The sequence below is a fragment of the Cynocephalus volans genome, chromosome 4 (assembly GCF_027409185.1).
Source record: "Cynocephalus volans isolate mCynVol1 chromosome 4, mCynVol1.pri, whole genome shotgun sequence".
NCBI classification, from domain to species: domain Eukaryota; kingdom Metazoa; phylum Chordata; class Mammalia; order Dermoptera; family Cynocephalidae; genus Cynocephalus; species Cynocephalus volans.
This window is the reverse complement of record NC_084463.1, coordinates 87083562-87096551: the sequence shown is the minus strand read 5'-3', so window position 1 is coordinate 87096551 and position 12990 is coordinate 87083562. Positions and strand designations below refer to the sequence as shown.

General features: G+C 37.0%; 1 protein-coding gene and 1 pseudogene across 3 annotated transcripts in view; both read right to left on the bottom strand.

The window, feature by feature from the left end:
• The window catches only part of GRM5 (glutamate metabotropic receptor 5), a 496288-nt gene that overhangs the window by 163930 nt on the left and 319368 nt on the right, over window positions 1-12990 (bottom strand). The gene's annotated exons all lie outside the window — the stretch shown is intronic.
• Window positions 195-2510, bottom strand: LOC134374992 (ubiquitin carboxyl-terminal hydrolase 1-like; annotated as a pseudogene).

Below are 12990 nucleotides of genomic sequence, written 5' to 3'. Positions count from 1 at the left end.
TTTAAAATGAAAATGAATTTTAAAAATTAACAAGGTTTCCAATAATTCAAATTTCACTATTTAAATAAAAACCTAGAGAGACCAATAATATCCAGTAGCTTCAAAAGGTAAGCTAAAGACTCTTTGACGTAATCAATTTTACCAACGTTTGTTCAGGCTTGTTTTAAGATAAACACAAGAAAAATATACCAACTCTATAATTTCTTATAAAACAGCAAGTAAGGAGTAGATGTAGGAGATGTAGAAGGGGAAAGAGAATTCAAAAAGTCCTCTTAGGTAACTTTCATTCCAAAATCATCAAAAAGCAACCACTTCCCCTCATACTCCTTTACGCTTTGCACTACATACATAATTTTGTTCTCAAATCTGCTGATATTAATGTCTGTCTGGTCACTGGCTTCCTTGTTTCTATCATATTGGTGGATCCCCTTAATACTGTTAGTCTCAGAATTTCTATTTTCAGCAACTGCTGTACTGGCAACCTTATCAGGATTAGAAGCTTTTTTGTGTAGCTCAAAATGTGCTTTGCTCTTTTGTCCTCCAAGAAGTCCAATAGCTTCTACATTTTTTGTTTTTTGCTCAAAACTTTACTTGGCTTTGTATTTTTGACTCTAATCCACACTTCTTCTTCATTATAATTTTCAACCGCACACCTTGCTTCCTCCTCATTCAATGGTTCTGGCTTATCTATTTCATACATTTGGTCAACGACAAAATTTTCCTTATCTAGTTCCAAACTGTTAAGGTCCGTAACTTTAACAGAAGCACTACTAATGGTAATGCCACTATGCATCACAACTGCAAATAATCCATTGCTGCTGGTAGTTGGCTTTGTGCTCCATTCCTCCAGTGACAATTTAAGAGGGGTCAATAAAGGAGTGTTGATCTTGGAAAGTCCACCACCCTAACAACCAATCTCCAAGCCACTAGCAGCAAAGCACTTCAAATGAATAGTTATAACTTCAGATATTTTGTCAAACTAAAGACGTGGTTCAGCTTCAGAATGATGATGGCAGTTTTCACAGAAATATTTATCTTCTCCTACAAGCCTCTCCACTGAAGCAAACTGTGAAATTGCCCATCTCAGGGTCTTCATTTCAGTTTTTGGCTCTAAAGAAATTTCAGAACTCTCTTCTACATTGGAAAACTCATGTTCTTGTATTGGCACACTGATATCTCGAAAATCTCTGCACCTTTGTTTACTAATTTTGTTTATGGGCTTAACTTCATTAACATTTACAGGTTTAACATTATTTCCTTGAAATTCAAATCCACAGCCATTAATTGTGTTATCACTTTCACACTTGCTCAGGTCCTCTTCAAGATCATATTCACTTTCTTTAGATTGTCCTTTGGATCCTTGGTTTGTTGTTATTTTTCCCAGACTATAGAATTTAGAAAGAATGCTGGCTTGCTTAGTTGCAGACTTTAACCAATTTATTTTAACTCTTGATTTCTTTTGTGAGGATCTCGCACTGTTATTTTCAGAAATGTACTTCGGGATTATTTTAGGAGGAATCTTTAATGTATCACCCGTAGCTTTTCTTTTTGACCTAGTTTGTCTTTGGTTCTCTTCCAATGACTGGTGTTCCTTGGATACTTTAACTTTTTTCTTCATGTTACCAAATTCAGTGTCACTTTTTCTTTTCCCATTTCTTTTTGGGATTTTTTCTTTATAGTCTTCAGAATGCCTCATATTGTCAATCTCCATGATGTTAATACCACTAATTCTTTCTGATGAGGATTTTCTTCTACCTTTATAGATAATTCTGACACATTTTTTACTTCTTCGTTTTTTAGGAGTTGGCATGTTTCTTGAATGTTTCCCAAAATACACTGTAATACCTGCTGTGCATCATGCTGTAGATATCTTTCATACGTAGGGGTGAGTTCCCTGCGTGTGTTAAGCAGTTGCCTTGGCTTGAGTAGCAAGTTCATCAGCATATTTCTCTGGATTTAAGAGAAAACTAGCCTGAAGCTGTTCAACTGAAATAATTAAGGACTGTAAATTGTATATCAGTTCATTACTTGCCAAACAAACTTCTTTGCAATTTCCCTTATATTTTTCATTGGTTTCATCCTTTAGAGCTTCTATCTTCTTTGAAATAATATTAAATAAATGCTTCACTCTAGATTTAAAACCAGGACAAAAATATAATACCTGAAGTATACTATTAAGATAACAAGTATTGTTGAGATTATTCAGTCCCACAAATGGTAACAAATTTTCTCTCCTCACAGTTTATAGGTGAGGGCTGTGCTGCAAGGACAACTTGAACAATTTCAGATCCTCTGTATTCAGAGGCTTTTTCTTCATTTTCTTTGGAATCTGTGAAATCCAAGACTCTCTTCGTTTCCTTTGTTTCTGAAAAAACCTCAAAGAAAGTCTGCTTTTCTTTGATGGACTACTTCTTGAAAGCCCATGACTTTCACTAGATATGACAAGAGGCGTTTTTCTTTCAAATCCCAAGGAGTTGACAGTTATTTATTTACAGAGGGAAGCTCGTCATGGCCCCAAGCGGGGTCCAACCGTGACGAGCGTAGGTGCAAAAGGGAGTCCCTGCCCGGAGTCCGCCGGGTCCGTGACCCGAGGAAAAGCTGTCCGCACCTCCCTCCCCGCGGGGGGAGTGACCATCTGCTCCCAAGAGCTGGATCCCGGGCCGCCGCTGGGTCCTGCTTTGCGCCGGCCCCACCTGCATTTCTGGAGCGGCGCCGCGCGCGCACGGCCAGGAGCGCAACCAGCAGCGGTGCCGCTCGCGCAGCGCCTGAACCGCGAGGGTCTTCCGCGCTCCACCACCGAGCACCCTCCCAATTCATGCAAAAGAAACAATTCCTTATTTATAAGAATCGTCATGTTTTGGCATCGATAGGTAGATAACTAAATTCAGAAAGCTTTTGAGGGTGCCTATTTTGGATTTGATGTCACACTAGGTGCAAAGGCAACTAAAATGAATGACACAGTCCCTGTCCTCCAGGAGCTATCACTCTGGTGACAGAGATAAAAGTTGTTCTGCTGTGGTATGCTAAAGTGCCCTTGTAAATCAAGCTTGGAAGGGGGGGGGGCATGGAAGGTTTCCAGGCCAGAGGTACAACCTGAGCTGAGCCTTGAAAGCAAATTCTACAATTCAATGTTAAATTCAATCCACACTCAATTTTGACCTCACATCTTTATTCGTCTCTCTGTTCAGTGATTCCGACTAGCTTTACAGATGGAACCTAAATATGTAGAGTTTGGAAGAAAACCAATTTTAAACCAGCCTGTGGCTCAGTTTCCTTAACCTGATATGTGAAGGTTGTAAAGCACAGACAACCCCACACTTTTGGGACCTCTTTAAATAAGATGCCGCTGACAAAGAGAGGGCGAAAACTGTTGTGCAGACCTTCAAACCGCAGAGATTGATAGGGTAGGAAGGGAGGAGGATGAGGAGACCAGCATAAAAGCTGGTGAAGAAGATGATAGTGTATTTCTAATAAAACTAAATAGGAGCTTGAGTCAAATATCTCTTCTACTGCAACAACAATTTTATTTTTTCTCAATTACTGGAAAAAGGGTCCTATTTTAACATAATTTAATTGCTGTACTTATCCATGTAGTTTCCATATTCCTGAGAATAATGTATAGATGTGTCTTAATTCTGGTGTTTGGAATTTCAAAAAAAATAAGTTACTTTGCTCGATCATGCAGGAAGACCTGAGAGTGACCTTCTCATACAAGTAAAAAAGCATCATCTATGCAGCCAAAGCAATTAGAAACATGGTTGCATGTAAAAAAGTTTCCATTTACACCCATAGTTTCAACCTCTATCTCTATCTCTATCTAGATGTATATAGAGAGATATCTCTATACCTCCTGACCACACACATCACCTGCTCTCTCCTGTTTGCCCACTGCAGTTTTGATATTCCACAAACCCTTGTCTCAACATTTGACCTTATCATTTATTTCCCCAAACTTACTAGTCGTCTTATATTTCTTAACACTGTTAATAGATACTAGATACTGCCATTCACCAAGGTATTTAAGTCAGAATTTGAGGATTTATCCTGAGTTTTTTCATACTGTACTCTTTCTTATGACTTTATACCACCCCACCAAAACAAAACAAAACCAGGCATTAATCAGGACCATGTCCTGTCATTCTATCATAAACCTCCCTCATACAAGTCTCTTGTCCCCCCCTTACTCTCCTTAGACTAGCAATACTTCAACAGCCTACAACCTGTTCCTTTGGTACTACAATTAACTTTCCATGACACAAATTTGATGATCGCATCTTCCTGTTTTAGGCAGCTACCTAGGAACAGCAGGATAAAGTCCAAATTGCTTACTTAGTATGACCCATGGTGCTTTTCAAAATCTGGTCCCAGCTCTTACTCAGTTTTTCTTATCTACTATAAACCTCCCCAGAGAAATATTCTGTCCTGGAAACAATGGAAGCTCTTCACCATTTTCTTTTGTCTCTGGATAACTCCTGCTAAAGTCTCAATATTCAATATAAAACTTAATTTCTTTTAAGACCCGAGGCTGGTTAGAGTCCCTCTTTCATCATCCCTTAGTTCTCTTACTTTATAGCCTTTATCATCCGATATTGTAATAGCTCACTTTCTATCTGTCATTCCCTATGGGCTCCTTAAGGGCAAGAATGATAATTTGTTTATCTCTGTTTCTAGCACCTCCTATTGGGTCTTGCATAGTGTTAAGTGCTCATTAAGAGCTTTCTGCATGTATTAAGGCATGGATGCACGAATGGATGAATGAGTCAGTAAATGAATGAACTGGATTATGATTAGCTACAGAACGAGCTTCAAAGAAAGAATAATGCTGAGTGAACAAAACCCAACCTTCACACAAGGCCCTTATGACATCCAAAAGTCCCTTCATTGATGTTCTCTGTCACCTCTAATGAGTCACTAAATCTCTCATCTATAAAGTTTAATTAGTGTTTCGGCAATAAGTGCAAGCTCTTAAAATGCTAGGTGTTAAATTCATTGCTTCAGAAACACTGCCATGCTCATATTCATTTGGAGTAAAACCATAAGACATGGAAAACAATACCCCATTTTCAAATAAAAACACTAGGTTCCCTTTTGCCTGAAATAGACTTAATGGCAGCTGGCTCCCAGCTGCTCCTGAAGATGCCTCAGCTTGAAACATGGGTGTATTACCACTTGGAAGATTCAAATTTCCTTCTCTTAATTCCAGGGCAACCCTCCATGATGCCACCATCCTGGGGGCTGTTGCAGGATGAATAATGAGAGTGAATGGGAGGAAAAACAAGCAGGCGATTCTCCTAGTGGAAGCAGTTAACTGGCTCTCTGTCAGTCAGAAGGCCAGCAGTTTTACAGCCTCTCCACTGGGCTTGAACCACTGCACTGAGTGATCTACTGCAGAGAGGAGAAAATGGAGTTTGCATCTCCTACAGCTTTTAACAAACTGCTAAATTAAGGAAAGTGCAAATAAAGTTTAAAGTTATATACAAAGGTTTCATGACATGGGAACAATTCCATTCAATTCAGTAAACATGTCTTTGTGGTCCTACAATCTACAAAACACTGCATTAGTTTTGCGAGAGGCACACTGATAAACAGGTGATAAACAGTTTAGATCTTCTGCAGTTCCACATAAGTAGTACCATCTGTCACTAGTATAAATGAAATTGTTATGCGAGCTAGTGTAGAAATACCAAGTATTGAGGGGGTAGGAGAGAAAAAGGTGATTTCTAATTTAAGGTTTGGGAAAAGCTTTTCAAAGGGGTCTGGGAAATCTCTCAAACTGCCTTCATTTCTGCCCAATTCTGAAAAAGTTGAGAAATAAAGAATGAAGGTAGAGGGCAAAATATCAGCATAAGTAGTGATGACACTAAGACTGTGAGACTTGTCCAATGTCAAGTTGGTATGCTGAAACTGACCCCTAGAACTGGACAAATTTAGTAACCCATCATAGTATTGCGAGACTAGGCATACCTCTCCATATGGATGGGCTGTCCAGGTAAGACTTAGAAACCCAGGACAGTTCTTGCTCCAAAAAAGGAATGATCACTCTCCAAAGAAGAAAGGTAAGGCTGAACTGAGCCTAGGTTTTCTTCTGAAACTTACCCATCAGAGAAGTTATTTCACCTCCTCAGCCCAGAGCCACACTAATTGAGCTCCTTCTGAGAAAGAAAATATTAGGAGTGGGGAAAAACATTTCCAACAGAGGGGTATGCTGAATAGTTAGACAGCTCCTTCACCGAGTGATACTGGAATTTTTAGTTTTATTAAATGATCTATTTCTTCCTAATTTATCAGCTGGGCGAGATCAAATTCCTGTGTGTTGGGTTTTCTTGCAATGAATTGTACCTACTATACACAGGTGAATCCACCATATTTCTGTAGTATATCAGTACAAGAAGAGGGGGTTATGGATTGGTGGAGCAGGAGAGAACAGCATAGGCAGGTTCAGTGAATAGCACTGAAAAATGTAGAAGTGAGCATAAGGATATGACAAAGTGCAAGTCATGTGACGTGAATCTAAATGATGGCCAAAGGGAATAAGGGTGGAAAGAACAGTAGGTGTCATTTCATTTCCATTTCCACCCTTCTTAGATCATCTAACCTTTTTGATGGGACCGGACTAATAAGCCTGAACAAGCTTTAAGCTGAACCAACCAAAGATATCTGCAATGCTTCAGGGCCCCAAATGCCTTTAAATGCACGATTGAACAATTTAGAAGACCATCATGACTGTACAACTGAAGGTTATTCAGAATGTACTCTCTTGGTTATTTAGAAAGCAATGTTAGGGGTGTTTTTATTTTATATATATAGATATGAGTGTTCATGGCTGCAGCATTGTCTTAGGCTGTTGATTACAAGTGACTATAGGGGAAAGATGAACTATTTCACTTGTATATGCATGTACTAGAATGCTAAATAGCATCATCACACAAATTTGCTTTTAAGGAAGACAACTAATGGCAAACTGGGATCTTCAAATGGAGGTGTTTTAAAACTTCAAGATAAAACAGCTACTCTTACAGGAGCTCTGAATATAAAACTTGGCCTTGCACCGATTTAAGTTGAAAGAGTTGTGTGTCTAGGTCAAAAGTGAATTGGGAGGGTTTATTGGCAGCCTCTGGTATGATATCTGACAAGGAGAAAGAAGATAGAAAATAGCTTGCCTGCCTCTTCATTTCCATAACAAAAATATTTAAAAGAACACCACAAGAATGTGTCTGATTGAAATTTAGCAATCTCAAGAAATGATTATGTAACATGTAGGAATGACTTTAAAAACTCACAGTTCCTAGATGCTGAAAGAAAATTATTACTTGATCAATTCTTAACCCAGCCATCTTCCAAATATGCACTTTTTTATTTCTATAATGCTACTGTGCCACTTGCTTTGTAAGACAAAATACTGAGATTCACTAAACAAACTTTGCACAAGGGCGTATTTCTATTGTGTGTGATCATATCACTGCTTTGAATAGCCCCATGTCAGTATTTATAGGAAATAAATGTGACACTTTTTGAAGGAATTCGTCCAGATCCCAAGTAATTTTTTTTCCATTATCAAAGAAGCAATCATGTTTCTAATATGGTGACAGATTAAATTTGCTTTCATATTTGAATATTTCCTGGTGTTTTTCTGTACCCTTCAAATATAATGGTCCTGAAAGAATATTTGTAAATTAGTTTTCAAAGGATCAACACATATCTTTGGAAGTTGTGTCACTATAATGGTTAAGAATGATAGATGGTTTGAATATTAATTACACATCATCATTTTCACTTTGATGGGTTGTGTGATTTAGTTGAAATAGTCACTTATAAAAGAACACTTTGGCTTTCCAAGTCAGACACACTTGGATTTGATTATGACATTTTATATTTGATAATGAGTCCCACTGGGAAAATTATGTAACATTTCTGAACTTCACCTTGCTCTTCAGTAAAATGGGTTTTATAATGGTACCTATCTTATAGGATAATTGTAAAGATTGAATGAGATAATATATGTAAAATGTTAGCAGTAAGCCCTCGATATGTAATTGGTGTTATTATGAACTTTGAGTGAGAAAAATGGAAGAAATCTTTGAACTTAAACATCACTGAAGTCCAAAACAGCCTGTAGTTAAATCATTTGCCAGATGATTATACAACTTTACAAGAATCTTTGGAGAAAGAGATACTCTATCTCCTTATATGTGATTTTCCTTTATAATGTTTTTTCTTCTAAACATACCATCTGCAATTTAAGTACATATCCTCTTTTTATTATTTCTACACTGGCATAAGCTGATCTGGCATATAATTTATGTTTCATGTGCGTACAATACGTAGTGTATATAGTTGCTATATATAGTATTTTTACAAAATGTTCATCATGGAATCAGATCCTAAGTCAGCAATTCTCTTTCAAATGCAGCTGCATCCAAATGACTCTTTCCCTGGGGAAGGAGATATTTTATTTTCCCCTAAGGCCACACAAAGCCATAAACATGAAGAACAGCTGACAGAAGGCAGTTTTTCTGTGAGGGAGAGCTGCTTTTTCCTGACAGTAGTACCATAGTGACCCTTGTGTTTTGTTCTGTCATTAAGTATTGATGTGCTTTTGTATGGATTCCCAGAGGAACACTTATGTTTTGTGATTTCCTGTGAGGATTAGGATAGCACTTTGCAAGTGCCCAGTCAATACTCATTTGTCAATCAATAGTGAAATACAATAAGTAGATATCTGTAGCAGCAATGTGAAATCATGTTCCCTATCCTCCAACTTTGTGTAGTGCAGTGTGCAAGGGAGATAACAGGGTATACGTTGTAGAATAAAGATTTGATAGAATTTTCTTAGCCTCGGATCCATGGACTGAATAAATGCAATGAGATCTGAAATTTACCTGAATGAAGCAGACCCATAAAATACACACAAAATTGTGAATGGGTGAGAAAGTGCTTTTGTCCGGACAGAGGTTTTATAACTTTTGTCAATTTCTTAAAGGATCCACAATTCAAAACTTCAGGACCATATCGCTGACCAAAGCTCTAAATTCATAGAATTCTCTCTGTATGCAAGCAAACTCACTAAGTATTTCATGAGTTTAATCACATTCTGCCTGGAAATGCTGTGTGTATGTCTTGGCACTATTTCTAGTCAGTTGTGCTAACAAGAAACCTAGAAAGTCATGCTGGTCCTCTTCTCTCCCACATGTAATCTAGCATCAAGTGCTGTCAGTTTTACTGACTAAACACTGTTCAGATCCATTCACCTTTCTCCGGTTTTACTGCTGGCCTAGTCTAATCCATGTTATCATCATCTGTCATCAGGACAACGGCAATAGCCTCATAAGTCTCAATGGTCATTCAGTCTTGTCCTCTGCCAATCCATTCTCCATAGGGCAGCTAGGGGACCTTTTAAAAATGCAAATCTGATGATATCCTTCCCCAGATAAAGCAATTCTGTTACTTCCCTTTTCTCTTAGGGTAAAGACAAAAGTCCTGAACACAACCCTATACGGTCTGTCCCTTGTTTACCCCTGCAGTTCCTCTATGCTCCACGCTCCTGTTTGCTGTCTTCCTTCCAACCAAAATAACCTTTTATTCTTTCACATGTGTAATGTCTCCTCTGTCAAAAGGTCCTATCGAGTCTTGTTCCCTCTGCCTTGAATACTCCTTTTTATTTTTTCATACAGTTAACTCTATTAATGCTTCATATGTCCATGCAGTAGGCATTACTTTAGCAAAATTTTGCAAGACCTTTATGATCAGGTCAATTCCACTGTTATGCACATTCAAGAGACCACATTCCTCTATTTTAGAAGACTGGTTACAACTGTATTTTTTTTAAAAGTTTATTGAAACGTAATTGTACATATTTGTGGGGTACAGAGTTGGCTATCAATACTTGTGTACAATATGTGATGATCAAATCAGGATTATTAACATATTTATTATTACAAAATGTAATCATTCTTTGTGTCCATTAACCAATTTCTCGCTAACCCTCCTTCTCTCCCCCTTTCCCACGTCTAGTCACCACAGTTCTGTTCACTCCTTCTGAAAGTTAAATGTATTATTGTGATTCTTTCTTCTTTCCTTCCTTCCTTCCTCATTCCTTCTTTCTTTCTTTCTTACTTTCTTTCCTTTTTTCTTATCTCCCACTTACGAGTGAGGACATGCAGTATTTCTCTTTCTGTGCCTGGCTTACTTCACTTACCATGATTTTCTCCAAGCTCATCCATGTTGCAGTGAATGGCAGAATTTCATTCTTTTTCTGTCTGAGTAGTATTCCATTGAATATATATATAACATTTTCTTTATCCAGTCATCCATCAATGGGCATTTAGGTTGGTTCCATAACTTGGTTACTGTAAATAGAGCTGCGGTAAACATGCGAGTACAGATATCCCTTCAACATGAGGATTTTCATTCCTTATGGTATATATTCAGTAATGGGATTGCTACATCGTAAGGTAATTCTGTCTGTAGTTGTTCAAGAAAACTCCAAACTATTTTCAGTAATGGGTGTACTAATTTACAGTCCCACCAACTGTGTAGGAGGGTTCTCCTTTCTCCGCATCCTCACCAGCATTTGTTATTCTGTCTTTTTTGGCTAGTCTAACTGGGGTGAGAAGATATCTTAATGTAGTTTTGATTTGCATTTCCTGGATGCTGAGTGATGCTGAGAAACTTTCATGTGTCTGTTGGCCATTTGTATGTCTTCCTTTGAGAAATGTCTATTCAGCTTCCTTGCCAATTTTTAAATCTGATTATTTGGTTTTTTACTGTTAAATTATTTGAGTCTTTGTATATTTTGGATATTAATCTCTTGTCAGATGCATAGTTTGCACATATTTTTTTCCCATTCTGTAGGTTTTCTTTTCATTCTGTTGATTATTTCCTTTGCTGTGCAGAAACATTTTAGTTTGACATAGTCCCATTTGTTTATTTTTTTTTGTTGCCTGTGCTTTCGGGGTCTTAGTCATAAAGACTTTGCCTAGTCCTACATCTTGAAGTGTTTCCTCTGTTTTCTTCTAGGAGATTTATAGTTTCAGGTCTTATATTTAAGTCTTTAATCTATTTCGAGTTGATTTTGGTATAAGGCAATAGGTATGAGTCTAGTTTCGTTCTTCTATGTATGGATATCCAGTTTTCCCAACACCATTTATGGAAGAGGCTCTCCTTTCCCCAATGCATCTTCTTAATGCCTTTGTCAAAGATCTGTTGCCTGTAAGTATATGGGTTGATTTCAGGGTTCTCTATTCTATTCCTTTGGTCCGTGTGCCTGCTTTTGTACCATTATCAGGCTATTTTGGTTACAATAGCTTTGTAGTATACTTTGAAGTCAGATAGTGTAATGCCACCAGCTTTATTTATTTATTTATTTATGCTCAGGATTGTTTTGGTTATTTGGGTTCTTTCGTTTTTTTATATGAATGTTAGGATTGTTTTTTCTATTTCTTTGAAGAATGTCATTGGTATTTTGATGGGGATCACATTGAATCTGTCAATTGCTTTTGGTAGTATGGACATTTTCACAACATTTGTTCTTCTAATCCATTAACATGGAATGTCTTTCCATCTTTTTGTGTCCTCTTTTTAATTTCTTCCAGCAGTGATTTGTAGTTCTCATTGTAGAGATCTTTCACCTCCTTGATTAGATTTATTCTTACATATTTTATTTTTTTGGTGACTGTGTCAATGAGCTTCCTTTCTTGACTTCTTTTTCTGTTAGTTCAATGTTGGAGTATAAAAATGCGGCTGATATTTTTATATTAATTTTGTATCATGAAACTTTACTGAATTTGTTTATCAGCTCTGAGAGTTTTTTCATAGAATCTTTAGGTTTTTCCATATATAGGATCATGTCATCTGCAAATAGGGAAAATTTGACTTTGTCTTTTCCAATTTGCATGCTCTTTTTTTCTTTCTCTTCCCTGATTGCTTTGCCCAGTACTTCCCATAGTATGTTAAATTGGAGAAGTGATAGTGGGCATCCTTGTCTTGTTCCTATTCTTAAAGGAAAAACTTTTAGCTTTTCCCCATTCATGATGACATTGGCAGTGGATTAGTCATATACAGCTTATGTGTTGAGGTATTTTTTATTTCTATACCTAATTTTTCCTTCTATATTGTGTTGAGAGTCTTTATCATGAAGTGATGTTGGATTTTGTCAAATGCTTTTACTGCATTTATTCAGATGATTGTGTGGTTTTTGTCTTTGATATTATTGATGTGATGATCATATTTATTGATTTCTGTATGTTGAACCCTCATTGTATGCCTGGGATGAATACCAGTTGATCACGATGTATAATCTTTTTGGTATGTTGTATTTTGTTTGCTAATATTTTTGGAGGATTTTTATGTCTATGTTCTTCAAGGATATTGGCCTACAGTTTTCTTTTTTTCTTGTTGTGTCTCTGTCTGGCTTTGGTATCAGGGCGATGTTTGCCTTATAGAATGAGTTTGAGAGAATGGCCTCTGTTTGAATTTTTTGGAATAGTTTTAAAAGAATTGTTATTAATTCATCTTTAAAGGTTTGGTAAAAATTCAGCAGTGAAGCCATCTGGTCCTGGGCTTTTCTTTGTTGGGAGCTTACTGATTACTACTTCAATCTTCTTGCTCATTATTGGTCTGTTCAGGTTTCCTATTTCTTCTTGGTTCAGTCTTAACAGTTTGTATGTGTTCAGAAGTTTCCTCTATGTTTTCAAATTTGTTGGATTATAGTTGTTCATAATGTCTCTAATGATTCTTTGTATTTCTGTGGTATCAGTTGTAATGTCTCCTTTTTCATTTCTGATTTTTGTTATTTGGGTCTTCTCTCTCTTTTTGTCAGTTAGTTTATGGTTCATCTATTTTGTTTATCTTCTGGAAAAACCAACTTTTTGTTTCATTGATATTTCATATCATTTTTTGGTCTCTATTTTATTTAGTTCTGCTCTGATCTTCATTACTTCTTTCCATATACTGATTTTGGGGTTGGATTGTTCCTGTTTTTCTAGTTCTTTC